The sequence below is a fragment of the Budorcas taxicolor genome, chromosome X (genome assembly GCF_023091745.1).
Source record: "Budorcas taxicolor isolate Tak-1 chromosome X, Takin1.1, whole genome shotgun sequence".
Taxonomy (NCBI): Eukaryota; Metazoa; Chordata; class Mammalia; order Artiodactyla; family Bovidae; genus Budorcas; species Budorcas taxicolor.
In genome coordinates this window covers 133,716,901-133,744,045 of record NC_068935.1, presented here as the reverse complement: position 1 = coordinate 133,744,045, position 27,145 = coordinate 133,716,901, and positions in this window count along the sequence as shown.

Below are 27,145 nucleotides of genomic sequence, written 5' to 3'. Positions count from 1 at the left end.
CATCTTTTGCAGATTTTTTTTTTAATTCCCTTACTCTTTTACAGTCATAAATAGATATAATAGACAAGCTTTGGAGGAGACACACCCTCCCTTCCATGTGACCCATCAGAGTTGACTTAGAGAGATGAGGATGGCAGGTGAGTTTGGAGGCCTCCTTAGGGGAATTATAAATGCCTCATTTCTCCCACCAAAACATCTGAATTGCTCCCCATCCTCCGCTAGACGTGTCAGGATGGGGCTTTGTGATGTCAAGGCTCACCCAGGGCCACCATTGGCTGGGGAAGAGACTTGCTGACCTCATAAAGCATGAGGGTGTGTCTCCCTGACGAGGGGTATATATAGGGGTGCTCAGGGGCTCTGGAGCAGACCACTGGGAGGCCTCAAAATGACTAAGGGGACTGGGAAGCAACAAGGTTCCAGAGCAGTTACGAAACACCTGGCTCCTGTTACCCGGAACAAAAGGATGAAGACCTCCTCTCAACTGAGGTCCAAGAAAAATGTCAAGGTGAGCGGAACTCACCCAAACTCCTCTTGCCCATTGACCCCACCCCATAAGACCCCCTCCCCTGTCCTTGCGTGGCACATAACCCTTCTCTGCCCACACCCCTTCTCCTGAAGCTGTCGTTCCCGTTCACCTTCACCCTCTTCCCCAAACCAATGCCATTCTCGACCCCTCTCTTGTTTTCTCCAGGTGGCCAGGGTACCTGTGAGAGTGAATAATCACCTTCAGGCAAAGCTGACCAAGAAAACTTCTCAGAAACCACCCACCACAAGGAAACTTAAAAAAATCAGAGGCCCAAAGCTCTGTAGCCGGTGCTCCAAGGTGAGTGAAGAGCTGAATCAGAACGGACCAGAGCGTGTGTAGACCCCTGTCATTCCAGCAGGAACGGTGGGCAGCCAGTGACCTCAGAACATGGCTAGGGACCTCAGAAATCTTCGGGGGTCTTGCCGCTGAGTACTGGTCAATAGTACAGACGTTGACTATTATACCAGCTGCATACATTCCTAATGAAAATAAAATCAACCTGATGTGAAATTATGTTCGCCTCTGAGTTCTGTGAGAGTTGGGGGCAGAGAGGGCAGGGCAGGCATAAATATGTGAAGAGGGAGGGAGGTGGGTCCTGTGGGGTTGGAGATGGGACCAGAAGGTCCATTTGGCCAGAAAGTAGTGGGGGGGCGGGGGGGTGGGGGAGAACTGGTTCCAGACTCAGCTTCAAAGATATAGTTCCCATGAGAGAAGAAGAGGACTTGGTGTGTCTCTGCATGTGTGCAGAGATGGAAATTTGGTGGGGAGCCGTGTCATGTGTGGGGTGGCAGTGCCATTTGCTAAAGAGGCATAGAAAGAAGGTGCCCCATAAAGAGAATGGAATATTGACATTTGCAGCAACAGGGAAGGTTTTCTATTAAGTAATATAACTCAGACAGAGACAGACAAATACTGTAAGATGTCACTTATAGAATCTAGAAATACCACAACATAGAGACTATAACAAAAATGGAGGCTCACAGATATAGAGAACATTCTACTGGTTACCAGCGGGGAGGGGAAGAGGGAGGGGCAATACAGAGGTGGGGGAGCGGGAGGCACAGCGTGTGAGGTGGAAGATGAGCTCAAGGATGGACTGTACATCATGGGGAATAGAGCCCGTATTCTGTAAGAACTATAAACGGAAAGCAAACGTTCACAATTGTATAATAAGAAAGAAAGGGAAAGAAAGAGGGGGGAGGAAGGAGGGAAGAAAGGACGGAAAATGATGGTGTTTTTGGAGGGCACAAAGCCCACATTGATTAGGCCCTTTTTAGCAAAGGAATTTAGGTTATTGTTTGAAATTTATTTATTTTAATTGGAGGCTAATTATTTTACAATGCTGTAGTGGTTTTTGCCATACTTGACATGAATCTGCCACGGGTGTACATGTGTTCCCCGTCCCGAACCCCCCTGCCACCTCCCTGCCCATCCCATCCCTCTGGGTCATCCCAGTGCACCAGCCCCGAGCACCCTGTCTCATGCATCGTACCTGGACTGGCTATCTGTTTCACATATGATAATACACATGTTTCAATGCTATTCTCTCAGATCATCCCACCCTCGCCTTCACCCACAGAGTCCAAAAGACTGTTCTGTACATCTGTGTCTCCTTTGCGGTCTTGCATACAGGGTTATCATTACCATCTTTCTAAATTCCATATATATGCGTTAGTATATTGTATTGGTGTTTTTCTTTCTGACTTATTTCACTCTGTATAATAGGCTCCAGTTTCATCCACCTCGTTAGAACAAATTCCAGTGTATACTTTTCAATGGCTAAGTAATTATCCATTCGTCTACTGATGGACATCTACGTTGCTTCCATGTCCTGGCTATTGTAAACAGTGCTGTGATGATCATTCGGGTACACATGTCTCTTTCAGTTCTGGTTTCCTCGGTGTGTATGCCCAGCAGTGGGATTGCTGGGTCATATGGCTGTTCTAGTTCCAGTTTTTTAAGGAATCTCCACACTGCTCTCCATAGTGGCTGTACTAGTTTGCATTCCCACCAACAGTGTAAGAGGGTTCCCTTTTTTCCACACCCTCTCCAGCATTTATTGCTTGTAGATTTTGGGATAGCAGCCATCCTGACTGGCGTGAGATGGTACCTCATTGTGGTTTTGATTTGCATTTCTCTGATAATGAGTGATGGTGAGCATCTTTTCATGTGTTTGTTAGCCATCTGTATGTCTTCTTCAGAGCAAAGGAAATTAGAATGGAGCAGTGGGCTCCCAAGTGGGGGCGGGGGGAGTAGCCCGCATCCCGTGCAGGCAATACTGGGGGGCATTGCCCACAAAGAGCTTTATTACAAGAATAAAGCCAAGTAAACGCTGGTTCTGTTTTGATTACCATCCCCATACTCCAGTATTCTAAGATAATGTCAGTAATTAAATACTTTCACTCTGCAAACCAAATGTTGTTGGTTCACGTTTTAAACGTGTGTTGTCATATATGTCAGGTTTTAACATTTTATATATTATTCATAAGGGACAAAGATTCAGTGTACATATATACAAACGCACACACACATGTGTGTATATATATATACACAAATGCACACACATATGTGTGTATGTGTGTGTGTGTATATATGTATATATATATAAATTCATACGGCCACAGCTTTAGTAGTTACCTTTCAGAATTCATTGTCTTCTGTGAGGGAGTTCATGAAGAGAAGGCCCTGTTAAACAACTGTCACCAACACAGGCTGCCATGGTTACCACTGCTCCATTCCACGGAGCATCCTGAATGGTTTGCAAGGCCTTGAGATCACTTCCTGTACAGCCTGCAGTCCCCTAGGGAACGTACTAATACACACCTCACACTCAAACAGTCGATTCTAAACACACAGTGATACCGCAGACATTGTCAAGGTAAAGACACACAATGTGATTTTGTTTACGTCTAAATCAGTGAAAGGTCCTGCAAGGTACAAACTTTTCTTAGCTTGAAAAGAACAAAATCGTCTTATATTTGAACATAAAATATCTTTCTGAATTTGAAATATAGGTTTTAAATGAAATTCATCCTTAATTGTCAGTTATTTTGAGACTATGGAACCAAGAAAATAAACCTCCGCTAACTGGGGCTGCTTAAGCTGCATCTTTTGCAGATTTTTTTTTTAATTCCCTTACACTTTTACAGTCATAAATAGATATAATAGACAAGCTTTGGAGGAGACACACCCTCCCTTCCATGTGACCCATCAGAGTTGACTTAGAGAGATGAGGATGGCAGGTGAGTTTGGAGGCCTCCTTAGGGGAATTATAAATGCCTCATTTCTCCCACCAAAACATCTGAATTGCTCCCCATCCTCCGCTAGACGTGTCAGGATGGGGCTTTGTGATGTCAAGGCTCACCCAGGGCCACCATTGGCTGGGGAAGAGACTTGCTGACCTCATAAAGCATGAGGGTGTGTCTCCCTGACGAGGGGTATATATAGGGGTGCTCAGGGGCTCTGGAGCAGACCACTGGGAGGCCTCAAAATGACTAAGGGGACTGGGAAGCAACAAGGTTCCAGAGCAGTTACGAAACACCTGGCTCCTGTTACCCGGAACAAAAGGATGAAGACCTCCTCTCAACTGAGGTCCAAGAAAAATGTCAAGGTGAGCGGAACTCACCCAAACTCCTCTTGCCCATTGACCCCACCCCATAAGACCCCCTCCCCTGTCCTTGCGTGGCACATAACCCTTCTCTGCCCACACCCCTTCTCCTGAAGCTGTCGTTCCCGTTCACCTTCACCCTCTTCCCCAAACCAATGCCATTCTCGACCCCTCTCTTGTTTTCTCCAGGTGGCCAGGGTACCTGTGAGAGTGAATAATCACCTTCAGGCAAAGCTGACCAAGAAAACTTCTCAGAAACCACCCACCACAAGGAAACTTAAAAAAATCAGAGGCCCAAAGCTCTGTAGCCGGTGCTCCAAGGTGAGTGAAGAGCTGAATCAGAACGGACCAGAGCGTGTGTAGACCCCTGTCATTCCAGCAGGAACGGTGGGCAGCCAGTGACCTCAGAACATGGCTAGGGACCTCAGAAATCTTCGGGGGTCTTGCCGCTGAGTACTGGTCAATAGTACAGACGTTGAGTATTATACCAGCTGCATACATTCCTAATGAAAATAAAATCAACCTGATGTGAAATTATGTTCGCCTCTGAGTTCTGTGAGAGTTGGGGGCAGAGAGGGCAGGGCAGGCATAAATATGTGAAGAGGGAGGGAGGTGGGTCCTGTGGGGTTGGAGATGGGACCAGAAGGTCCATTTGGCCAGAAAGTAGTGGGGGGGCGGGGGGGGGGGGAGAACTGGTTCCAGACTCAGCTTCAAAGATATAGTTCCCATGAGAGAAGAAGAGGACTTGGTGTGTCTCTGCATGTGTGCAGAGATGGAAATTTGGTGGGGAGCCGTGTCATGTGTGGGGTGGCAGTGCCATTTGCTAAAGAGGCATAGAAAGAAGGTGCCCCATAAAGAGAATGGAATATTGACATTTGCAGCAACAGGGAAGGTTTTCTATTAAGTAATATAACTCAGACAGAGACAGACAAATACTGTAAGATGTCACTTATAGAATCTAGAAATACCACAACATAGAGACTATAACAAAAATGGAGGCTCACAGATATAGAGAACATTCTACTGGTTACCAGCGGGGAGGGGAAGAGGGAGGGGCAATACAGAGGTGGGGGAGCGGGAGGCACAGCGTGTGAGGTGGAAGATGAGCTCAAGGATGGACTGTACATCATGGGGAATAGAGCCCGTATTCTGTAAGAACTATAAACGGAAAGCAAACGTTCACAATTGTATAATAAGAAAGAAAGGGAAAGAAAGAGGGGGGAGGAAGGAGGGAAGAAAGGACGGAAAATGATGGTGTTTTTGGAGGGCACAAAGCCCACATTGATTAGGCCCTTTTTAGCAAAGGAATTTAGGTTATTGTTTGAAATTTATTTATTTTAATTGGAGGCTAATTATTTTACAATGCTGTAGTGGTTTTTGCCATACTTGACATGAATCTGCCACGGGTGTACATGTGTTCCCCGTCCCGAACCCCCCTCCCACCTCCCTGCCCATCCCATCCCTCTGGGTCATCCCAGTGCACCAGCCCCGAGCACCCTGTCTCATGCATCGTACCTGGACTGGCTATCTGTTTCACATATGATAATACACATGTTTCAATGCTATTCTCTCAGATCATCCCACCCTCGCCTTCACCCACAGAGTCCAAAAGACTGTTCTGTACATCTGTGTCTCCTTTGCGGTCTTGCATGCAGGGTTATCATTACCATCTTTCTAAATTCCATATATATGCGTTAGTATATTGTATTGGTGTTTTTCTTTCTGACTTATTTCACTCTGTATAATAGGCTCCAGTTTCATCCACCTCGTTAGAACAAATTCCAGTGTATACTTTTCAATGGCTAAGTAATTATCCATTCGTCTACTGATGGACATCTACGTTGCTTCCATGTCCTGGCTATTGTAAACAGTGCTGTGATGATCATTCGGGTACACATGTCTCTTTCAGTTCTGGTTTCCTCGGTGTGTATGCCCAGCAGTGGGATTGCTGGGTCATATGGCTGTTCTAGTTCCAGTTTTTTAAGGAATCTCCACACTGCTCTCCATAGTGGCTGTACAAGTTTGCATTGCCACCAACAGTGTAAGAGGGTTCCCTTTTTTCCACACCCTCTCCAGCATTTATTGCTTGTAGATTTTGGGATAGCAGCCATCCTGACTGGCGTGAGATGGTACCTCATTGTGGTTTTGATTTGCATTTCTCTGATAATGAGTGATGGTGAGCATCTTTTCATGTGTTTGTTAGCCATCTGTATGTCTTCTTCAGAGCAAAGGAAATTAGAATGGAGCAGTGGGCTCCCAAGTGGGGGCGGGGGGAGTAGCCCGCATCCCGTGCAGGCAATACTGGGGGGCATTGCCCACAAAGAGCTTTATTACAAGAATAAAGCCAAGTAAACGCTGGTTCTGTTTTGATTACCATCCCCATACTCCAGTATTCTAAGATAATGTCAGTAATTAAATACTTTCACTCTGCAAACCAAATGTTGTTGGTTCACGTTTTAAACGTGTGTTGTCATATATGTCAGGTTTTAACATTTTATATATTATTCATAAGGGACAAAGATTCAGTGTACATATATACAAACGCACACACACATGTGTGTATATATATATACACAAATGCACACACATATGTGTGTATGTGTGTGTGTGTATATATGTATATATATATAAATTCATACGGCCACAGCTTTAGTAGTTACCTTTCAGAATTCATTGTCTTCTGTGAGGGAGTTCATGAAGAGAAGGCCCTGTTAAACAACTGTCACCAACACAGGCTGCCATGGTTACCACTGCTCCATTCCACGGAGCATCCTGAATGGTTTGCAAGGCCTTGAGATCACTTCCTGTACAGCCTGCAGTCCCCTAGGGAACGTACTAATACACACCTCACACTCAAACAGTCGATTCTAAACACACAGTGATACCGCAGACATTGTCAAGGTAAAGACACACAATGTGCTTTTGTTTACGTCTAAATCAGTGAAAGGTCCTGCAAGGTACAAACTTTTCTTAGCTTGAAAAGAACAAAATCGTCTTATATTTGAACATAAAATATCTTTCTGAATTTGAAATATAGGTTTTAAATGAAATTCATCCTTAATTGTCAGTTATTTTGAGACTATGGAACCAAGAAAATAAACCTCCGCTAACTGGGGCTGCTTAAGCTGCATCTTTTGCAGATTTTTTTTTTAATTCCCTTACACTTTTACAGTCATAAATAGATATAATAGACAAGCTTTGGAGGAGACACACCCTCCCTTCCATGTGACCCATCAGAGTTGACTTAGAGAGATGAGGATGGCAGGTGAGTTTGGAGGCCTCCTTAGGGGAATTATAAATGCCTCATTTCTCCCACCAAAACATCTGAATTGCTCCCCATCCTCCGCTAGACGTGTCAGGATGGGGCTTTGTGATGTCAAGGCTCACCCAGGGCCACCATTGGCTGGGGAAGAGACTTGCTGACCTCATAAAGCATGAGGGTGTGTCTCCCTGACGAGGGGTATATATAGGGGTGCTCAGGGGCTCTGGAGCAGACCACTGGGAGGCCTCAAAATGACTAAGGGGACTGGGAAGCAACAAGGTTCCAGAGCAGTTACGAAACACCTGGCTCCTGTTACCCGGAACAAAAGGATGAAGACCTCCTCTCAACTGAGGTCCAAGAAAAATGTCAAGGTGAGCGGAACTCACCCAAACTCCTCTTGCCCATTGACCCCACCCCATAAGACCCCCTCCCCTGTCCTTGCGTGGCACATAACCCTTCTCTGCCCACACCCCTTCTCCTGAAGCTGTCGTTCCCGTTCACCTTCACCCTCTTCCCCAAACCAATGCCATTCTCGACCCCTCTCTTGTTTTCTCCAGGTGGCCAGGGTACCTGTGAGAGTGAATAATCACCTTCAGGCAAAGCTGACCAAGAAAACTTCTCAGAAACCACCCACCACAAGGAAACTTAAAAAAATCAGAGGCCCAAAGCTCTGTAGCCGGTGCTCCAAGGTGAGTGAAGAGCTGAATCAGAACGGACCAGAGCGTGTGTAGACCCCTGTCATTCCAGCAGGAACGGTGGGCAGCCAGTGACCTCAGAACATGGCTAGGGACCTCAGAAATCTTCGGGGGTCTTGCCGCTGAGTACTGGTCAATAGTACAGACGTTGACTATTATACCAGCTGCATACATTCCTAATGAAAATAAAATCAACCTGATGTGAAATTATGTTCGCCTCTGAGTTCTGTGAGAGTTGGGGGCAGAGAGGGCAGGGCAGGCATAAATATGTGAAGAGGGAGGGAGGTGGGTCCTGTGGGGTTGGAGATGGGACCAGAAGGTCCATTTGGCCAGAAAGTAGTGGGGGGGCGGGGGGGGGGGGGAGAACTGGTTCCAGACTCAGCTTCAAAGATATAGTTCCCATGAGAGAAGAAGAGGACTTGGTGTGTCTCTGCATGTGTGCAGAGATGGAAATTTGGTGGGGAGCCGTGTCATGTGTGGGGTGGCAGTGCCATTTGCTAAAGAGGCATAGAAAGAAGGTGCCCCATAAAGAGAATGGAATATTGACATTTGCAGCAACAGGGAAGGTTTTCTATTAAGTAATATAACTCAGACAGAGACAGACAAATACTGTAAGATGTCACTTATAGAATCTAGAAATACCACAACATAGAGACTATAACAAAAATGGAGGCTCACAGATATAGAGAACATTCTACTGGTTACCAGCGGGGAGGGGAAGAGGGAGGGGCAATACAGAGGTGGGGGAGCGGGAGGCACAGCGTGTGAGGTGGAAGATGAGCTCAAGGATGGACTGTACATCATGGGGAATAGAGCCCGTATTCTGTAAGAACTATAAACGGAAAGCAAACGTTCACAATTGTATAATAAGAAAGAAAGGGAAAGAAAGAGGGGGGAGGAAGGAGGGAAGAAAGGACGGAAAATGATGGTGTTTTTGGAGGGCACAAAGCCCACATTGATTAGGCCCTTTTTAGCAAAGGAATTTAGGTTATTGTTTGAAATTTATTTATTTTAATTGGAGGCTAATTATTTTACAATGCTGTAGTGGTTTTTGCCATACTTGACATGAATCTGCCACGGGTGTACATGTGTTCCCCGTCCCGAACCCCCCTCCCACCTCCCTGCCCATCCCATCCCTCTGGGTCATCCCAGTGCACCAGCCCCGAGCACCCTGTCTCATGCATCGTACCTGGACTGGCTATCTGTTTCACATATGATAATACACATGTTTCAATGCTATTCTCTCAGATCATCCCACCCTCGCCTTCACCCACAGAGTCCAAAAGACTGTTCTGTACATCTGTGTCTCCTTTGCGGTCTTGCATGCAGGGTTATCATTACCATCTTTCTAAATTCCATATATATGCGTTAGTATATTGTATTGGTGTTTTTCTTTCTGACTTATTTCACTCTGTATAATAGGCTCCAGTTTCATCCACCTCGTTAGAACAAATTCCAGTGTATACTTTTCAATGGCTAAGTAATTATCCATTCGTCTACTGATGGACATCTACGTTGCTTCCATGTCCTGGCTATTGTAAACAGTGCTGTGATGATCATTCGGGTACACATGTCTCTTTCAGTTCTGGTTTCCTCGGTGTGTATGCCCAGCAGTGGGATTGCTGGGTCATATGGCTGTTCTAGTTCCAGTTTTTTAAGGAATCTCCACACTGCTCTCCATAGTGGCTGTACTAGTTTGCATTCCCACCAACAGTGTAAGAGGGTTCCCTTTTTTCCACACCCTCTCCAGCATTTATTGCTTGTAGATTTTGGGATAGCAGCCATCCTGACTGGCGTGAGATGGTACCTCATTGTGGTTTTGATTTGCATTTCTCTGATAATGAGTGATGGTGAGCATCTTTTCATGTGTTTGTTAGCCATCTGTATGTCTTCTTCAGAGCAAAGGAAATTAGAATGGAGCAGTGGGCTCCCAAGTGGGGGCGGGGGGAGTAGCCCGCATCCCGTGCAGGCAATACTGGGGGGCATTGCCCACAAAGAGCTTTATTACAAGAATAAAGCCAAGTAAACGCTGGTTCTGTTTTGATTACCATCCCCATACTCCAGTATTCTAAGATAATGTCAGTAATTAAATACTTTCACTCTGCAAACCAAATGTTGTTGGTTCACGTTTTAAACGTGTGTTGTCATATATGTCAGGTTTTAACATTTTATATATTATTCATAAGGGACAAAGATTCAGTGTACATATATACAAACGCACACACACATGTGTGTATATATATATACACAAATGCACACACATATGTGTGTATGTGTGTGTGTGTATATATGTATATATATATAAATTCATACGGCCACAGCTTTAGTAGTTACCTTTCAGAATTCATTGTCTTCTGTGAGGGAGTTCATGAAGAGAAGGCCCTGTTAAACAACTGTCACCAACACAGGCTGCCATGGTTACCACTGCTCCATTCCACGGAGCATCCTGAATGGTTTGCAAGGCCTTGAGATCACTTCCTGTACAGCCTGCAGTCCCCTAGGGAACGTACTAATACACACCTCACACTCAAACAGTCGATTCTAAACACACAGTGATACCGCAGACATTGTCAAGGTAAAGACACACAATGTGCTTTTGTTTACGTCTAAATCAGTGAAAGGTCCTGCAAGGTACAAACTTTTCTTAGCTTGAAAAGAACAAAATCGTCTTATATTTGAACATAAAATATCTTTCTGAATTTGAAATATAGGTTTTAAATGAAATTCATCCTTAATTGTCAGTTATTTTGAGACTATGGAACCAAGAAAATAAACCTCCGCTAACTGGGGCTGCTTAAGCTGCATCTTTTGCAGATTTTTTTTTTAATTCCCTTACTCTTTTACAGTCATAAATAGATATAATAGACAAGCTTTGGAGGAGACACACCCTCCCTTCCATGTGACCCATCAGAGTTGACTTAGAGAGATGAGGATGGCAGGTGAGTTTGGAGGCCTCCTTAGGGGAATTATAAATGCCTCATTTCTCCCACCAAAACATCTGAATTGCTCCCCATCCTCCGCTAGACGTGTCAGGATGGGGCTTTGTGATGTCAAGGCTCACCCAGGGCCACCATTGGCTGGGGAAGAGACTTGCTGACCTCATAAAGCATGAGGGTGTGTCTCCCTGACGAGGGGTATATATAGGGGTGCTCAGGGGCTCTGGAGCAGACCACTGGGAGGCCTCAAAATGACTAAGGTGACTGGGAAGCAACAAGGTTCCAGAGCAGTTACGAAACACCTGGCTCCTGTTACCCGGAACAAAAGGATGAAGACCTCCTCTCAACTGAGGTCCAAGAAAAATGTCAAGGTGAGCGGAACTCACCCAAACTCCTCTTGCCCATTGACCCCACCCCATAAGACCCCCTTCCCTGTCCTTGCGTGGCACATAACCCTTCTCTGCCCACACCCCTTCTCCTGAAGCTGTCGTTCCCGTTCACCTTCACCCTCTTCCCCAAACCAATGCCATTCTCGACCCCTCTCTTGTTTTCTCCAGGTGGCCAGGGTACCTGTGAGAGTGAATAATCACCTTCAGGCAAAGCTGACCAAGAAAACTTCTCAGAAACCACCCACCACAAGGAAACTTAAAAAAATCAGAGGCCCAAAGCTCTGTAGCCGGTGCTCCAAGGTGAGTGAAGAGCTGAATCAGAACGGACCAGAGCGTGTGTAGACCCCTGTCATTCCAGCAGGAACGGTGGGCAGCCAGTGACCTCAGAACATGGCTAGGGACCTCAGAAATCTTCGGGGGTCTTGCCGCTGAGTACTGGTCAATAGTACAGACGTTGACTATTATACCAGCTGCATACATTCCTAATGAAAATAAAATCAACCTGATGTGAAATTATGTTCGCCTCTGAGTTCTGTGAGAGTTGGGGGCAGAGAGGGCAGGGCAGGCATAAATATGTGAAGAGGGAGGGAGGTGGGTCCTGTGGGGTTGGAGATGGGACCAGAAGGTCCATTTGGCCAGAAAGTAGTGGGGGGGCGGGGGGGTGGGGGAGAACTGGTTCCAGACTCAGCTTCAAAGATATAGTTCCCATGAGAGAAGAAGAGGACTTGGTGTGTCTCTGCATGTGTGCAGAGATGGAAATTTGGTGGGGAGCCGTGTCATGTGTGGGGTGGCAGTGCCATTTGCTAAAGAGGCATAGAAAGAAGGTGCCCCATAAAGAGAATGGAATATTGACATTTGCAGCAACAGGGAAGGTTTTCTATTAAGTAATATAACTCAGACAGAGACAGACAAATACTGTAAGATGTCACTTATAGAATCTAGAAATACCACAACATAGAGACTATAACAAAAATGGAGGCTCACAGATATAGAGAACATTCTACTGGTTACCAGCGGGGAGGGGAAGAGGGAGGGGCAATACAGAGGTGGGGGAGCGGGAGGCACAGCGTGTGAGGTGGAAGATGAGCTCAAGGATGGACTGTACATCATGGGGAATAGAGCCCGTATTCTGTAAGAACTATAAACGGAAAGCAAACGTTCACAATTGTATAATAAGAAAGAAAGGGAAAGAAAGAGGGGGGAGGAAGGAGGGAAGAAAGGACGGAAAATGATGGTGTTTTTGGAGGGCACAAAGCCCACATTGATTAGGCCCTTTTTAGCAAAGGAATTTAGGTTATTGTTTGAAATTTATTTATTTTAATTGGAGGCTAATTATTTTACAATGCTGTAGTGGTTTTTGCCATACTTGACATGAATCTGCCACGGGTGTACATGTGTTCCCCGTCCCGAACCCCCCTCCCACCTCCCTGCCCATCCCATCCCTCTGGGTCATCCCAGTGCACCAGCCCCGAGCACCCTGTCTCATGCATCGTACCTGGACTGGCTATCTGTTTCACATATGATAATACACATGTTTCAATGCTATTCTCTCAGATCATCCCACCCTCGCCTTCACCCACAGAGTCCAAAAGACTGTTCTGTACATCTGTGTCTCCTTTGCGGTCTTGCATACAGGGTTATCATTACCATCTTTCTAAATTCCATATATATGCGTTAGTATATTGTATTGGTGTTTTTCTTTCTGACTTATTTCACTCTGTATAATAGGCTCCAGTTTCATCCACCTCGTTAGAACAAATTCCAGTGTATACTTTTCAATGGCTAAGTAATTATCCATTCGTCTACTGATGGACATCTACGTTGCTTCCATGTCCTGGCTATTGTAAACAGTGCTGTGATGATCATTCGGGTACACATGTCTCTTTCAGTTCTGGTTTCCTCGGTGTGTATGCCCAGCAGTGGGATTGCTGGGTCATATGGCTGTTCTAGTTCCAGTTTTTTAAGGAATCTCCACACTGCTCTCCATAGTGGCTGTACTAGTTTGCATTCCCACCAACAGTGTAAGAGGGTTCCCTTTTTTCCACACCCTCTCCAGCATTTATTGCTTGTAGATTTTGGGATAGCAGCCATCCTGACTGGCGTGAGATGGTACCTCATTGTGGTTTTGATTTGCATTTCTCTGATAATGAGTGATGGTGAGCATCTTTTCATGTGTTTGTTAGCCATCTGTATGTCTTCTTCAGAGCAAAGGAAATTAGAATGGAGCAGTGGGCTCCCAAGTGGGGGCGGGGGGAGTAGCCCGCATCCCGTGCAGGCAATACTGGGGGGCATTGCCCACAAAGAGCTTTATTACAAGAATAAAGCCAAGTAAACGCTGGTTCTGTTTTGATTACCATCCCCATACTCCAGTATTCTAAGATAATGTCAGTAATTAAATACTTTCACTCTGCAAACCAAATGTTGTTGGTTCACGTTTTAAACGTGTGTTGTCATATATGTCAGGTTTTAACATTTTATATATTATTCATAAGGGACAAAGATTCAGTGTACATATATACAAACGCACACACACATGTGTGTATATATATATACACAAATGCACACACATATGTGTGTATGTGTGTGTGTGTATATATGTATATATATATAAATTCATACGGCCACAGCTTTAGTAGTTACCTTTCAGAATTCATTGTCTTCTGTGAGGGAGTTCATGAAGAGAAGGCCCTGTTAAACAACTGTCACCAACACAGGCTGCCATGGTTACCACTGCTCCATTCCACGGAGCATCCTGAATGGTTTGCAAGGCCTTGAGATCACTTCCTGTACAGCCTGCAGTCCCCTAGGGAACGTACTAATACACACCTCACACTCAAACAGTCGATTCTAAACACACAGTGATACCGCAGACATTGTCAAGGTAAAGACACACAATGTGCTTTTGTTTACGTCTAAATCAGTGAAAGGTCCTGCAAGGTACAAACTTTTCTTAGCTTGAAAAGAACAAAATCGTCTTATATTTGAACATAAAATATCTTTCTGAATTTGAAATATAGGTTTTAAATGAAATTCATCCTTAATTGTCAGTTATTTTGAGACTATGGAACCAAGAAAATAAACCTCCGCTAACTGGGGCTGCTTAAGCTGCATCTTTTGCAGATTTTTTTTTTAATTCCCTTACTCTTTTACAGTCATAAATAGATATAATAGACAAGCTTTGGAGGAGACACACCCTCCCTTCCATGTGACCCATCAGAGTTGACTTAGAGAGATGAGGATGGCAGGTGAGTTTGGAGGCCTCCTTAGGGGAATTATAAATGCCTCATTTCTCCCACCAAAACATCTGAATTGCTCCCCATCCTCCGCTAGACGTGTCAGGATGGGGCTTTGTGATGTCAAGGCTCACCCAGGGCCACCATTGGCTGGGGAAGAGACTTGCTGACCTCATAAAGCATGAGGGTGTGTCTCCCTGACGAGGGGTATATATAGGGGTGCTCAGGGGCTCTGGAGCAGACCACTGGGAGGCCTCAAAATGACTAAGGGGACTGGGAAGCAACAAGGTTCCAGAGCAGTTACGAAACACCTGGCTCCTGTTACCCGGAACAAAAGGATGAAGACCTCCTCTCAACTGAGGTCCAAGAAAAATGTCAAGGTGAGCGGAACTCACCCAAACTCCTCTTGCCCATTGACCCCACCCCATAAGACCCCCTTCCCTGTCCTTGCGTGGCACATAACCCTTCTCTGCCCACACCCCTTCTCCTGAAGCTGTCGTTCCCGTTCACCTTCACCCTCTTCCCCAAACCAATGCCATTCTCGACCCCTCTCTTGTTTTCTCCAGGTGGCCAGGGTACCTGTGAGAGTGAATAATCACCTTCAGGCAAAGCTGACCAAGAAAACTTCTCAGAAACCACCCACCACAAGGAAACTTAAAAAAATCAGAGGCCCAAAGCTCTGTAGCCGGTGCTCCAAGGTGAGTGAAGAGCTGAATCAGAACGGACCAGAGCGTGTGTAGACCCCTGTCATTCCAGCAGGAACGGTGGGCAGCCAGTGACCTCAGAACATGGCTAGGGACCTCAGAAATCTTCGGGGGTCTTGCCGCTGAGTACTGGTCAATAGTACAGACGTTGACTATTATACCAGCTGCATACATTCCTAATGAAAATAAAATCAACCTGATGTGAAATTATGTTCGCCTCTGAGTTCTGTGAGAGTTGGGGGCAGAGAGGGCAGGGCAGGCATAAATATGTGAAGAGGGAGGGAGGTGGGTCCTGTGGGGTTGGAGATGGGACCAGAAGGTCCATTTGGCCAGAAAGTAGTGGGGGGGCGGGGGGGGGGGGGAGAACTGGTTCCAGACTCAGCTTCAAAGATATAGTTCCCATGAGAGAAGAAGAGGACTTGGTGTGTCTCTGCATGTGTGCAGAGATGGAAATTTGGTGGGGAGCCGTGTCATGTGTGGGGTGGCAGTGCCATTTGCTAAAGAGGCATAGAAAGAAGGTGCCCCATAAAGAGAATGGAATATTGACATTTGCAGCAACAGGGAAGGTTTTCTATTAAGTAATATAACTCAGACAGAGACAGACAAATACTGTAAGATGTCACTTATAGAATCTAGAAATACCACAACATAGAGACTATAACAAAAATGGAGGCTCACAGATATAGAGAACATTCTACTGGTTACCAGCGGGGAGGGGAAGAGGGAGGGGCAATACAGAGGTGGGGGAGCGGGAGGCACAGCGTGTGAGGTGGAAGATGAGCTCAAGGATGGACTGTACATCATGGGGAATAGAGCCCGTATTCTGTAAGAACTATAAACGGAAAGCAAACGTTCACAATTGTATAATAAGAAAGAAAGGGAAAGAAAGAGGGGGGAGGAAGGAGGGAAGAAAGGACGGAAAATGATGGTGTTTTTGGAGGGCACAAAGCCCACATTGATTAGGCCCTTTTTAGCAAAGGAATTTAGGTTATTGTTTGAAATTTATTTATTTTAATTGGAGGCTAATTATTTTACAATGCTGTAGTGGTTTTTGCCATACTTGACATGAATCTGCCACGGGTGTACATGTGTTCCCCGTCCCGAACCCCCCTCCCACCTCCCTGCCCATCCCATCCCTCTGGGTCATCCCAGTGCACCAGCCCCGAGCACCCTGTCTCATGCATCGTACCTGGACTGGCTATCTGTTTCACATATGATAATACACATGTTTCAATGCTATTCTCTCAGATCATCCCACCCTCGCCTTCACCCACAGAGTCCAAAAGACTGTTCTGTACATCTGTGTCTCCTTTGCGGTCTTGCATACAGGGTTATCATTACCATCTTTCTAAATTCCATATATATGCGTTAGTATATTGTATTGGTGTTTTTCTTTCTGACTTATTTCACTCTGTATAATAGGCTCCAGTTTCATCCACCTCGTTAGAACAAATTCCAGTGTATACTTTTCAATGGCTAAGTAATTATCCATTCGTCTACTGATGGACATCTACGTTGCTTCCATGTCCTGGCTATTGTAAACAGTGCTGTGATGATCATTCGGGTACACATGTCTCTTTCAGTTCTGGTTTCCTCGGTGTGTATGCCCAGCAGTGGGATTGCTGGGTCATATGGCTGTTCTAGTTCCAGTTTTTTAAGGAATCTCCACACTGCTCTCCATAGTGGCTGTACTAGTTTGCATTCCCACCAACAGTGTAAGAGGGTTCCCTTTTTTCCACACCCTCTCCAGCATTTATTGCTTGTAGATTTTGGGATAGCAGCCATCCTGACTGGCGTGAGATGGTACCTCATTGTGGTTTTGATTTGCATTTCTCTGATAATGAGTGATGGTGAGCATCTTTTCATGTGTTTGTTAGCCATCTGTATGTCTTCTTCAGAGCAAAGGAAATTAGAATGGAGCAGTGGGCTCCCAAGTGGGGGCGGGGGGAGTAGCCCGCATCCCGTGCAGGCAATACTGGGGGGCATTGCCCACAAAGAGCTTTATTACAAGAATAAAGCCAAGTAAACGCTGGTTCTGTTTTGATTACCATCCCCATACTCCAGTATTCTAAGATAATGTCAGTAATTAAATACTTTCACTCTGCAAACCAAATGTTGTTGGTTCACGTTTTAAACGTGTGTTGTCATATATGTCAGGTTTTAACATTTTATATATTATTCATAAGGGACAAAGATTCAGTGTACATATATACAAACGCACACACACGTGTGTATATATATATATACACAAATGCACACACATATATGTGTATGTGTGTGTGTATATATGTATATATATATAAATTCATACGGCCACAGCTTTAGTAGTTACCTTTCAGAATTCATTGTCTTCTGTGAGGGAGTTCATGAAGAGAAGGCCCTGTTAAACAACTGTCACCAACACAGGCTGCCATGGTTACCACTGCTCCATTCCACGGAGCATCCTGAATGGTTTGCAAGGCCTTGAGATCACTTCCTGTACAGCCTGCAGTCCCCTAGGGAATGTACTAATACACACCTCACACTCAAACAGTCGATTCTAAACACACAGTGATACCGCAGACATTGTCAAGGTAAAGACACACAATGTGCTTTTATTTACGTCTAAATCAGTGAAAGGTCCTGCAAGGTACAAACTTTTCTTAGCTTGAAAAGAACAAAATCGTCTTATATTTGAACATAAAATATCTTTCTGAATTTGAAATATAGGTTTTAAATGAAATTCATCCTTAATTGTCAGTTATTTTGAGACTATGGAACAAAGAAAATAAACCTCCGCTAACTGGGGCTGCTTAAGCTGCATCTTTTGCAGATTTTTTTTTTAATTCCCTTACTCTTTTACAGTCATAAATAGATATAATAGACAAGCTTTGGAGGAGACACACCCTCCCTTCCATGTGACCCATCAGAGTTGACTTAGAGAGATGAGGATGGCAGGTGAGTTTGGAGGCCTCCTTAGGGGAATTATAAATGCCTCATTTCTCCCACCAAAACATCTGAATTGCTCCCCATCCTCCGCTAGACGTGTCAGGATGGGGCTTTGTGATGTCAAGGCTCACCCAGGGCCACCATTGGCTGGGGAAGAGACTTGCTGACCTCATAAAGCATGAGGGTGTGTCTCCCTGACGAGGGGTATATATAGGGGTGCTCAGGGGCTCTGGAGCAGACCACTGGGAGGCCTCAAAATGACTAAGGGGACTGGGAAGCAACAAGGTTCCAGAGCAGTTACGAAACACCTGGCTCCTGTTACCCGGAACAAAAGGATGAAGACCTCCTCTCAACTGAGGTCCAAGAAAAATGTCAAGGTGAGCGGAACTCACCCAAACTCCTCTTGCCCATTGACCCCACCCCATAAGACCCCCTTCCCTGTCCTTGCGTGGCACATAACCCTTCTCTGCCCACACCCCTTCTCCTGAAGCTGTCGTTCCCGTTCACCTTCACCCTCTTCCCCAAACCAATGCCATTCTCGACCCCTCTCTTGTTTTCTCCAGGTGGCCAGGGTACCTGTGAGAGTGAATAATCACCTTCAGGCAAAGCTGACCAAGAAAACTTCTCAGAAACCACCCACCACAAGGAAACTTAAAAAAATCAGAGGCCCAAAGCTCTGTAGCCGGTGCTCCAAGGTGAGTGAAGAGCTGAATCAGAACGGACCAGAGCGTGTGTAGACCCCTGTCATTCCAGCAGGAACGGTGGGCAGCCAGTGACCTCAGAACATGGCTAGGGACCTCAGAAATCTTCGGGGGTCTTGCCGCTGAGTACTGGTCAATAGTACAGACGTTGACTATTATACCAGCTGCATACATTCCTAATGAAAATAAAATCAACCTGATGTGAAATTATGTTCGCCTCTGAGTTCTGTGAGAGTTGGGGGCAGAGAGGGCAGGGCAGGCATAAATATGTGAAGAGGGAGGGAGGTGGGTCCTGTGGGGTTGGAGATGGGACCAGAAGGTCCATTTGGCCAGAAAGTAGTGGGGGGGCGGGGGGGTGGGGGAGAACTGGTTCCAGACTCAGCTTCAAAGATATAGTTCCCATGAGAGAAGAAGAGGACTTGGTGTGTCTCTGCATGTGTGCAGAGATGGAAATTTGGTGGGGAGCCGTGTCATGTGTGGGGTGGCAGTGCCATTTGCTAAAGAGGCATAGAAAGAAGGTGCCCCATAAAGAGAATGGAATATTGACATTTGCAGCAACAGGGAAGGTTTTCTATTAAGTAATATAACTCAGACAGAGACAGACAAATACTGTAAGATGTCACTTATAGAATCTAGAAATACCACAACATAGAGACTATAACAAAAATGGAGGCTCACAGATATAGAGAACATTCTACTGGTTACCAGCGGGGAGGGGAAGAGGGAGGGGCAATACAGAGGTGGGGGAGCGGGAGGCACAGCGTGTGAGGTGGAAGATGAGCCCAAGGATGGACTGTACATCATGGGGAATAGAGCCCGTATTCTGTAAGAACTATAAACGGAAAGCAAACGTTCACAATTGTATAATAAGAAAGAAAGGGAAAGAAAGAGGGGGGAGGAAGGAGGGAAGAAAGGACGGAAAATGATGGTGTTTTTGGAGGGCACAAAGCCCACATTGATTAGGCCCTTTTTAGCAAAGGAATTTAGGTTATTGTTTGAAATTTATTTATTTTAATTGGAGGCTAATTATTTTACAATGCTGTAGTGGTTTTTGCCATACTTGACATGAATCTGCCACGGGTGTACATGTGTTCCCCGTCCCGAACCCCCCTGCCACCTCCCTGCCCATCCCATCCCTCTGGGTCATCCCAGTGCACCAGCCCCGAGCACCCTGTCTCATGCATCGTACCTGGACTGGCTATCTGTTTCACATATGATAATACACATGTTTCAATGCTATTCTCTCAGATCATCCCACCCTCGCCTTCACCCACAGAGTCCAAAAGACTGTTCTGTACATCTGTGTCTCCTTTGCGGTCTTGCATACAGGGTTATCATTACCATCTTTCTAAATTCCATATATATGCGTTAGTATATTGTATTGGTGTTTTTCTTTCTGACTTATTTCACTCTGTATAATAGGCTCCAGTTTCATCCACCTCGTTAGAACAAATTCCAGTGTATACTTTTCAATGGCTAAGTAATTATCCATTCGTCTACTGATGGACATCTACGTTGCTTCCATGTCCTGGCTATTGTAAACAGTGCTGTGATGATCATTCGGGTACACATGTCTCTTTCAGTTCTGGTTTCCTCGGTGTGTATGCCCAGCAGTGGGATTGCTGGGTCATATGGCTGTTCTAGTTCCAGTTTTTTAAGGAATCTCCACACTGCTCTCCATAGTGGCTGTACTAGTTTGCATTCCCACCAACAGTGTAAGAGGGTTCCCTTTTTTCCACACCCTCTCCAGCATTTATTGCTTGTAGATTTTGGGATAGCAGCCATCCTGACTGGCGTGAGATGGTACCTCATTGTGGTTTTGATTTGCATTTCTCTGATAATGAGTGATGGTGAGCATCTTTTCATGTGTTTGTTAGCCATCTGTATGTCTTCTTCAGAGCAAAGGAAATTAGAATGGAGCAGTGGGCTCCCAAGTGGGGGCGGGGGGAGTAGCCCGCATCCCGTGCAGGCAATACTGGGGGGCATTGCCCACAAAGAGCTTTATTACAAGAATAAAGCCAAGTAAACGCTGGTTCTGTTTTGATTACCATCCCCATACTCCAGTATTCTAAGATAATGTCAGTAATTAAATACTTTCACTCTGCAAACCAAATGTTGTTGGTTCACGTTTTAAACGTGTGTTGTCATATATGTCAGGTTTTAACATTTTATATATTATTCATAAGGGACAAAGATTCAGTGTACATATATACAAACGCACACACACGTGTGTATATATATATATACACAAATGCACACACATATGTGTGTATGTGTGTGTGTATATATGTATATATATATAAATTCATACGGCCACAGCTTTAGTAGTTACCTTTCAGAATTCATTGTCTTCTGTGAGGGAGTTCATGAAGAGAAGGCCCTGTTAAACAACTGTCACCAACACAGGCTGCCATGGTTACCACTGCTCCATTCCACGGAGCATCCTGAATGGTTTGCAAGGCCTTGAGATCACTTCCTGTACAGCCTGCAGTCCCCTAGGGAACGTACTAATACACACCTCACACTCAAACAGTCGATTCTAAACACACAGTGATACCGCAGACATTGTCAAGGTAAAGACACACAATGTGCTTTTATTTACGTCTAAATCAGTGAAAGGTCCTGCAAGGTACAAACTTTTCTTAGCTTGAAAAGAACAAAATCGTCTTATATTTGAACATAAAATATCTTTCTGAATTTGAAATATAGGTTTTAAATGAAATTCATCCTTAATTGTCAGTTATTTTGAGACTATGGAACAAAGAAAATAAACCTCCGCTAACTGGGGCTGCTTAAGCTGCATCTTTTGCAGATTTTTTTTTTAATTCCCTTACTCTTTTACAGTCATAAATAGATATAATAGACAAGCTTTGGAGGAGACACACCCTCCCTTCCATGTGACCCATCAGAGTTGACTTAGAGAGATGAGGATGGCAGGTGAGTTTGGAGGCCTCCTTAGGGGAATTATAAATGCCTCATTTCTCCCACCAAAACATCTGAATTGCTCCCCATCCTCCGCTAGACGTGTCAGGATGGGGCTTTGTGATGTCAAGGCTCACCCAGGGCCACCATTGGCTGGGGAAGAGACTTGCTGACCTCATAAAGCATGAGGGTGTGTCTCCCTGACGAGGGGTATATATAGGGGTGCTCAGGGGCTCTGGAGCAGACCACTGGGAGGCCTCAAAATGACTAAGGGGACTGGGAAGCAACAAGGTTCCAGAGCAGTTACGAAACACCTGGCTCCTGTTACCCGGAACAAAAGGATGAAGACCTCCTCTCAACTGAGGTCCAAGAAAAATGTCAAGGTGAGCGGAACTCACCCAAACTCCTCTTGCCCATTGACCCCACCCCATAAGACCCCCTTCCCTGTCCTTGCGTGGCACATAACCCTTCTCTGCCCACACCCCTTCTCCTGAAGCTGTCGTTCCCGTTCACCTTCACCCTCTTCCCCAAACCAATGCCATTCTCGACCCCTCTCTTGTTTTCTCCAGGTGGCCAGGGTACCTGTGAGAGTGAATAATCACCTTCAGGCAAAGCTGACCAAGAAAACTTCTCAGAAACCACCCACCACAAGGAAACTTAAAAAAATCAGAGGCCCAAAGCTCTGTAGCCGGTGCTCCAAGGTGAGTGAAGAGCTGAATCAGAACGGACCAGAGCGTGTGTAGACCCCTGTCATTCCAGCAGGAACGGTGGGCAGCCAGTGACCTCAGAACATGGCTAGGGACCTCAGAAATCTTCGGGGGTCTTGCCGCTGAGTACTGGTCAATAGTACAGACGTTGACTATTATACCAGCTGCATACATTCCTAATGAAAATAAAATCAACCTGATGTGAAATTATGTTCGCCTCTGAGTTCTGTGAGAGTTGGGGGCAGAGAGGGCAGGGCAGGCATAAATATGTGAAGAGGGAGGGAGGTGGGTCCTGTGGGGTTGGAGATGGGACCAGAAGGTCCATTTGGCCAGAAAGTAGTGGGGGGGTGGGGGGGGGGGGAGAACTGGTTCCAGACTCAGCTTCAAAGATATAGTTCCCATGAGAGAAGAAGAGGACTTGGTGTGTCTCTGCATGTGTGCAGAGATGGAAATTTGGTGGGGAGCCGTGTCATGTGTGGGGTGGCAGTGCCATTTGCTAAAGAGGCATAGAAAGAAGGTGCCCCATAAAGAGAATGGAATATTGACATTTGCAGCAACAGGGAAGGTTTTCTATTAAGTAATATAACTCAGACAGAGACAGACAAATACTGTAAGATGTCACTTATAGAATCTAGAAATACCACAACATAGAGACTATAACAAAAATGGAGGCTCACAGATATAGAGAACATTCTACTGGTTACCAGCGGGGAGGGGAAGAGGGAGGGGCAATACAGAGGTGGGGGAGCGGGAGGCACAGCGTGTGAGGTGGAAGATGAGCTCAAGGATGGACTGTACATCATGGGGAATAGAGCCCGTATTCTGTAAGAACTATAAACGGAAAGCAAACGTTCACAATTGTATAATAAGAAAGAAAGGGAAAGAAAGAGGGGGGAGGAAGGAGGGAAGAAAGGACGGAAAATGATGGTGTTTTTGGAGGGCACAAAGCCCACATTGATTAGGCCCTTTTTAGCAAAGGAATTTAGGTTATTGTTTGAAATTTATTTATTTTAATTGGAGGCTAATTATTTTACAATGCTGTAGTGGGTTTTGCCATACTTGACATGAATCTGCCACGGGTGTACATGTGTTCCCCGTCCCGAACCCCCCTCCCACCTCCCTGCCCATCCCATCCCTCTGGGTCATCCCAGTGCACCAGCCCCGAGCACCCTGTCTCATGCATCGTACCTGGACTGGCTATCTGTTTCACATATGATAATACACATGTTTCAATGCTATTCTCTCAGATCATCCCACCCTCGCCTTCACCCACAGAGTCCAAAAGACTGTTCTGTACATCTGTGTCTCCTTTGCGGTCTTGCATGCAGGGTTATCATTACCATCTTTCTAAATTCCATATATATGCGTTAGTATATTGTATTGGTGTTTTTCTTTCTGACTTATTTCACTCTGTATAATAGGCTCCAGTTTCATCCACCTCGTTAGAACAAATTCCAGTGTATACTTTTCAATGGCTAAGTAATTATCCATTCGTCTACTGATGGACATCTACGTTGCTTCCATGTCCTGGCTATTGTAAACAGTGCTGTGATGATCATTCGGGTACACATGTCTCTTTCAGTTCTGGTTTCCTCGGTGTGTATGCCCAGCAGTGGGATTGCTGGGTCATATGGCTGTTCTAGTTCCAGTTTTTTAAGGAATCTCCACACTGCTCTCCATAGTGGCTGTACTAGTTTGCATTCCCACCAACAGTGTAAGAGGGTTCCCTTTTTTCCACACCCTCTCCAGCATTTATTGCTTGTAGATTTTGGGATAGCAGCCATCCTGACTGGCGTGAGATGGTACCTCATTGTGGTTTTGATTTGCATTTCTCTGATAATGAGTGATGGTGAGCATCTTTTCATGTGTTTGTTAGCCATCTGTATGTCTTCTTCAGAGCAAAGGAAATTAGAATGGAGCAGTGGGCTCCCAAGTGGGGGCGGGGGGAGTAGCCCGCATCCCGTGCAGGCAATACTGGGGGGCATTGCCCACAAAGAGCTTTATTACAAGAATAAAGCCAAGTAAACGCTGGTTCTGTTTTGATTACCATCCCCATACTCCAGTATTCTAAGATAATGTCAGTAATTAAATACTTTCACTCTGCAAACCAAATGTTGTTGGTTCACGTTTTAAACGTGTGTTGTCATATATGTCAGGTTTTAACATTTTATATATTATTCATAAGGGACAAAGATTCAGTGTACATATATACAAACGCACACACACATGTGTGTATATATATATACACAAATGCACACACATATGTGTGTATGTGTGTGTGTGTATATATGTATATATATATAAATTCATACGGCCACAGCTTTAGTAGTTACCTTTCAGAATTCATTGTCTTCTGTGAGGGAGTTCATGAAGAGAAGGCCCTGTTAAACAACTGTCACCAACACAGGCTGCCATGGTTACCACTGCTCCATTCCACGGAGCATCCTGAATGGTTTGCAAGGCCTTGAGATCACTTCCTGTACAGCCTGCAGTCCCCTAGGGAACGTACTAATACACACCTCACACTCAAACAGTCGATTCTAAACACACAGTGATACCGCAGACATTGTCAAGGTAAAGACACACAATGTGCTTTTATTTACGTCTAAATCAGTGAAAGGTCCTGCAAGGTACAAACTTTTCTTAGCTTGAAAAGAACAAAATCGTCTTATATTTGAACATAAAATATCTTTCTGAATTTGAAATATAGGTTTTAAATGAAATTCATCCTTAATTGTCAGTTATTTTGAGACTATGGAACCAAGAAAATAAACCTCCGCTAACTGGGGCTGCTTAAGCTGCATCTTTTGCAGATTTTTTTTTTAATTCCCTTACACTTTTACAGTCATAAATAGATATAATAGACAAGCTTTGGAGGAGACACACCCTCCCTTCCATGTGACCCATCAGAGTTGACTTAGAGAGATGAGGATGGCAGGTGAGTTTGGAGGCCTCCTTAGGGGAATTATAAATGCCTCATTTCTCCCACCAAAACATCTGAATTGCTCCCCATCCTCCGCTAGACGTGTCAGGATGGGGCTTTGTGATGTCAAGGCTCACCCAGGGCCACCATTGGCTGGGGAAGAGACTTGCTGACCTCATAAAGCATGAGGGTGTGTCTCCCTGACGAGGGGTATATATAGGGGTGCTCAGGGGCTCTGGAGCAGACCACTGGGAGGCCTCAAAATGACTAAGGTGACTGGGAAGCAACAAGGTTCCAGAGCAGTTACGAAACACCTGGCTCCTGTTACCCGGAACAAAAGGATGAAGACCTCCTCTCAACTGAGGTCCAAGAAAAATGTCAAGGTGAGCGGAACTCACCCAAACTCCTCTTGCCCATTGACCCCACCCCATAAGACCCCCTTCCCTGTCCTTGCGTGGCACATAACCCTTCTCTGCCCACACCCCTTCTCCTGAAGCTGTCGTTCCCGTTCACCTTCACCCTCTTCCCCAAACCAATGCCATTCTCGACCCCTCTCTTGTTTTCTCCAGGTGGCCAGGGTACCTGTGAGAGTGAATAATCACCTTCAGGCAAAGCTGACCAAGAAAACTTCTCAGAAACCACCCACCACAAGGAAACTTAAAAAAATCAGAGGCCCAAAGCTCTGTAGCCGGTGCTCCAAGGTGAGTGAAGAGCTGAATCAGAACGGACCAGAGCGTGTGTAGACCCCTGTCATTCCAGCAGGAACGGTGGGCAGCCAGTGACCTCAGAACATGGCTAGGGACCTCAGAAATCTTCGGGGGTCTTGCCGCTGAGTACTGGTCAATAGTACAGACGTTGACTATTATACCAGCTGCATACATTCCTAATGAAAATAAAATCAACCTGATGTGAAATTATGTTCGCCTCTGAGTTCTGTGAGAGTTGGGGGCAGAGAGGGCAGGGCAGGCATAAATATGTGAAGAGGGAGGGAGGTGGGTCCTGTGGGGTTGGAGATGGGACCAGAAGGTCCATTTGGCCAGAAAGTAGTGGGGGGGCGGGGGGGGGGGGAAGAACTGGTTCCAGACTCAGCTTCAAAGATATAGTGCCCATGAGAGAAGAAGAGGACTTGGTGTTTCTCTGCATGTGTGCAGAGATGGAAATTTGGTGGGGAGCCGTGTCATGTGTGGGGTGGCAGTGCCATTTGCTAAAGAGGCATAGAAAGAAGGTGCCCCATAAAGAGAATGGAATATTGACATTTGCAGCAACAGGGAAGGTTTTCTATTAAGTAATATAACTCAGACAGAGACAGACAAGATGTCACTTATAGAATCTAGAAATACCACAACATAGAGACTATAACAAAAATGGAGGCTCACAGATATAGAGAACATTCTACTGGTTACCAGCGGGGAGGGGAAGAGGGAGGGGCAATACAGAGGTGGGGGAGCGGGAGGCACAGCGTGTGAGGTGGAAGATGAGCTCAAGGATGGACTGTACATCATGGGGAATAGAGCCCGTATTCTGTAAGAACTATAAACGGAAAGCAAACGTTCACAATTGTATAATAAGAAAGAAAGGGAAAGAAAGAGGGGGGAGGAAGGAGGGAAGAAAG